This window comes from Schistocerca gregaria, chromosome 8 (assembly GCF_023897955.1).
Source record: "Schistocerca gregaria isolate iqSchGreg1 chromosome 8, iqSchGreg1.2, whole genome shotgun sequence".
Lineage (NCBI taxonomy): Eukaryota > Metazoa > Arthropoda > Insecta > Orthoptera > Acrididae > Schistocerca > Schistocerca gregaria.
Window position 1 is genome coordinate 334,147,533 of NC_064927.1, and position 5,146 is coordinate 334,152,678.

The following is a 5,146-nucleotide window of genomic DNA, read 5'->3' on the forward strand; positions in this document are numbered from 1 at the left end:
GAAAGCAGTTGAACGGAATGGACAGTGTCTTGGAAGGATATAAGACGAACATCAACAAAAGCAAAACGAGCGTAATGAAATGGGATCGAATTAAGTCAGGTGGTACTGAGCAAATTAGATTGGGGTATGGGAGACCTAAAGTAGCCGATGAGTTATCCTACTTGGGCAGAGAAATAATTGATGATGAGGAGAGGGGCTAGTGTAATTGGTCAATACAAACCATAAAAAAATGCACGGAAGTACGTTCTTTAACACAAACCTACGTCTTTTTAAAAATGGAAACCCGTTAGTTTTGTCAGCACATCTGAACATATAAACAAATACATAATCAGTGCCGTTTGTTGCATTGTAAAATGTTAATTACATCCGGAGATATTGTAACCTAAAGTTGACGCTTGAGTACCACTCCTCCGCTGTTCGATCGTGTGTATCGGAGAGCACCGAATTACGTAGGGATCCAAAGGGAACGGTGTTGGACCTTAGGTGCTGAAGAGACTGGAACAGCACATTACGTCCACATGCTAACGCCTTTTTATTGGTCTTTTTCACTGACGCACATGTACATTACCATGAGGGGTGAGGTACACGTACACACGTGGTTTCCGTTTTCAATTACGGAGTGGAATAGAGTGTGTCCCGACATGTCAGGCCAATAGATGTTCAATGCGGTGGCCATAATTTGCTGCACACAATTGCAGTCTCTGGCGTAATGTATATTGTACACACCGCAGTACATCTGGTGTAATGTCGCCGCAGGCTTCCACAATACGTTGTTTCATATCCCCTGGGGTTGTAGGCACAACACGGAAAACATTCTCCTTTAACCCACCCCAAAGAAAGAAGGCCAGAGGCGTAAGATCAGGAGAACGGGCTGGCCAATTTATGCGTCCTCCACGTCCTATGAAACGCCCGTCGAACATCCTGTCAAGGGTCAGTCTAGGTTAATTGCGGAATGTGCAGGTGCACCATCATGCTGATACCACATACGTCGACGCGTTTCCAGTGGGACATTTTCAAGCAACGTTGACAGATCATTCCGTAGAAACGCGATGTATGTTGCACCTGTTTGGACCCCTACAATGAAGTGAGGACCAATGAGGTGGTCGCCAATGATTCTGCACCATACATTTACAGTCCACGATCGCTGTCGCTCTACCTGTCTTAGCCAGCGAGGATTGTCGACGGACCAGTAATGCATGTTCCGTAGGTTCACTGACCCGTGGTTTGTGAAACCCGCTTCATCGGTAAACAGGTAGACCTTCTACGCTTTCTCTGTTACTTCCCATTGACAGAATTGCACTCGATGATTAAAGTCATCACCATTTAATTGCTGATGTAGCGACACATGAAACGGGTGAAAGCGGTGACGGTGCAGTATGCGCATGACACTATTTTGACTCAGTCCACCGGTTCTCGCAATGTCCTGTGTACCGATGTGTGGGTTCATGGCAACAGCAGCTAACACACCAAACTTCCTGGCAGATTAAAACTGTGTGCCCGACCGAGACTCGAACTCGGGACGTTTGCCTTTCGCTGGCAAGTGCTCTACCAACTGAGCTACCGAAGCACGACTCACGCCCGGTACTCACAGCTTTACTTCTGCCAGTATCCGTCTCCTACCTTCCAAACTTTACAGAAGCTCTCCCGCGAACCATGCAGAACCAGCACTCCTGAAAGAAAGGATATTGCGGAGACATGGCTTAGCCACAGCCTGGGGGATGTTTCCAGAATGAGATTTTCACTCTGCAGCGGAGTGTGCGCTGATATGAAACTTCCTGGAAGATTCAAACTGTGTTCCCGACCGAGACTCGAACACGGGACATTTGCCTTTCGCGGGCAAGTGCTCTACCAACTGAGCTACCGAAGCACGACTCACGCCCGGTACACACAGCTTTACTTGTGCCAGTATCCGTCTCCTACCTTCCAAACTTTACAGAAGCTCTCCCGCGAACCATGCAGAACTAGCACTCCTGAAAGAAAGGATACTGCGGAGACATGGCTCAGCCACAGCCTGGGGGATGTTTCCAGAATGATATTTTCACTCTGCAGCGGAGTGTGCGCTGATATGAAACTTCCTGGCAGATTAAAACTGTGTGCCCGACCGAGACTCGAACTCGGGACCTTTGCCTTTCGGGGGCAAGTGCTCTACCAACTGAGCTACCGAAGCACGACTCACGCCCTGTACTCACAGCTTTACTTCTGCCAGTATCCGTCTCCTACCTTCCAAACTTTACAGAAGCTGGTGTGCTAGTTCTGCATGGTTCGCGGGAGAGCTTCTGTAAAGTTTGGAAGGTAGGAGACGGATACTGGCAGAAGTAAAGCCGTGAGTACCGGGCGTGAGTAGTGCTTCGGTAGCTCAGTTGGTAGAGCACTTGCCAGCGAAAGGCAAAGGTCCCGAGTTCGAGTCTCGGTCGGGCACACAGTTTTAATCTGCCAGGAAGTTTCATATCAGCGCTGCACAGTGAAAATCTCATTCTGGAAACATCCCCCAGGCTGTGGCTAAGCCATGTCTCCGCAATATCCTTTCTTTCAGGAGTGCTGGTTCTGCATGGTTCGCGGGAGAGCTTCTGTAAAGTTTGGAAGGTAGGAGACGGATACTGGCAGAAGTAAAGCTGTGAGTACCGGGCGTGAGTCGTGCTTCGGTAGCTCAGTTGGTAGAGCACTTGCCAGCGAAAGGCAAAGGTCCCGAGTTCGAGTCTCGGTCGGGCACACAGTTTTAATCTGCCTGGAAGTTTCATATCAGCGCACACTCCGCTGCAGAGTGAAAATATCATTCAGCTAACACACCAACTGCACCCGCTTCTCCTGTGATGGGCCTGTTACGGACCCGTTTGCGTGCTACGACCATACCTTTTCAATAGAGTTGGCGGTAGATGTTTTGCAATGTGCGGCACGTTGGATGCTCTCTGTCCGGGTACCGTTCTGCATACACCCTGCACGCTTCAGCTGCATTTCGTAGACACTCGCCATAGATGAGTATCATCTCCGCCTTTTCAGAGTTCGAATACACCATGGTCACAGTTCCTACTACACTACACTATCACAGACGTCTAGTAACACGGTGTACTACAGTTGGTCTGCTTGCGGAGACGACTGCCGAATAACAATAGCAGCAAGCGATACATGCGGACACTGCGACAGCTAGACCAAACCACAACAGTGCACTACAGCCACACTCGTAAACCCGGTCGTCATCGTAAACATGTCCCTGCAGATGCTGCTCGCCGACCGTGGTCCGTGTTTGTTACAACACGCAACTGAACGTCGGAGGTTTTAAGCGTCAGCTTTAGGTTACAATATCTCCGGATATAATTAACATTTTACAATGCACTGATTACGTATTTGTTATATGCTCAGATGTGCTAACAAAACTAACGTGGTTCCATTTAAAAAACATTCTTACTTGCATATTTGTATGGTTTGTATTAAACAATTACACTAGCCCCTCTCCTCACGTCCGGTCTGTGGAATCGGTTCGTCAGTATTTGATGTGGTTTACGAAATATATCCAGCGGTAACGTTAGATGAATCACCCTATATAGTAACTGTTCTCGAAAGAACAAATGCCATTGATGACCGTGAAGCTTCTCTTGAACAAATGGTAATTAATTGAAACCCTCATCTGCCGATAGGTGTTGTTGATATACCTCGATTGCGACAACTGAAAGTGTGTGCCTGGATCGGGACTCGAACGCAGGCTCTCCTGCTTACAAAGTAGACGCTCTATCCACCTGAGCCACCGAGGACACAGATGAATAGCACCACTGCAAGGATTCATCCCTTGCACGCATCCTGTGAGACCCACATTTCCAACTGTACACAATCTACATGCGTAATGTTGTTAATAGGTATTTGTCCTTCCACTCATTACTCGCTCCAACTAAGGTGACGATTCCCGTAAGAGTTCGGGCAACTTGTGCGCATTCGCACAGACGACTGTCAATGGCCGAATCGTCTTTAACTATATATGAAGATAGTAACAGTCCTCGAAGGAACATAATACCACTTATGACCGTGCATCTTCTCTAGAAAAAATGATAATTAATTGAAACTCTCAGCGGCCGACGGGTGTTGTTGATATACCTCGATGGGGATGACGAAAATCCCTGATCCTAGTCCATCCAGCTGCTATAAGGATGAACTGGGGGCAACGGTTTTGTAGGGTTTGCCGGAGTTTGAGTTTGCTGATACAGGCGATGGCTGAGGAAGAAGCATCCTTATAACATTGACGGCAGAATTAAGATTGACAGCAGGGTAGTAGTCCGGTAGAGGTGTAGCTTGGTCCTGATATTCAGATGTTGACTCGACAACAGTAGGTATAATGGCTGAAACAGGTGGAGGGTATTCTTGCATCTTCCTTGAACATGGTCCTTGAAGAGTAATTTCCGGTCCACTGTCACTCCCAGGTATTTTACGTAAATTGTCCAAGGGAGTGAGATGTTGTGCAGTGTGAGATTGTTTCTGATTTCAGACCGACGACGAGTAGACGTAATGGCGTGAGTCTTCTTTACATTCAGGGTAATGAGGTTCGCTGCTGTCTGTAAATGAGTAAGTATTAGCTGACGTTAGAGGAGCCGCGTCGCTCCATCGACTCTTGGCTGCTGATAGGGATCGCTGTACCGTCTCTGAATTGCGCAAGGATGGCTTGTGGAAGTAACGGTAGGTCATTCACGTACTGGGTGAATAGAATAGGGGACAGAACAGAGCCTTGTGTTATGCCCTCTGGCAGCTGTTGAATGCTGCAGCGCTCAACATCACTTCGGACAAAGCCGCACCTTTCTTGAAGGTAGCTGCCCGTAATCTTCGTGAAGGAGTATGGGACCTTTGGTGAGCAGCTTATTTTTCCATACTCGATCATATGCCTTTTCAACATCGAGAAAGGCACCTACTGTATAGTTCCCATGGTTTAAAAGTACAGGCGATATATCCTTTAACCCGTAGCAGCTGGAAATCTGCTGAGATGCGTGGATGGAAGGCAAATTGGTTTGGCCGTTTCACATCCCCTTCGACGATGGCTGACTGAAGTTATTGGAGTATTTTGGTTCCAGTACTCTGCTGGCAGAAAGCTTGTGGGTCGATAGTTTTACGGTTGGCGATGGTCCTTCCCTGCCTTTGGTGGTCGTACAACGCGAGGAATGTCCAGTCA

The 5,146-nt window shown here is 47.8% G+C and overlaps 1 non-coding gene across 1 annotated transcript; it reads right to left on the minus strand.

Moving 5' to 3' along the window:
- Positions 1 to 2,093: 2,093 nt before the first annotated feature.
- On the minus strand, positions 2,094 to 2,168 carry Trnas-cga (transfer RNA serine (anticodon CGA)). The gene has a single exon. It is a non-coding gene; the product is annotated as a tRNA-Ser (tRNA).
- Between the last annotated feature and the right edge of the window lie 2,978 nt (positions 2,169 to 5,146).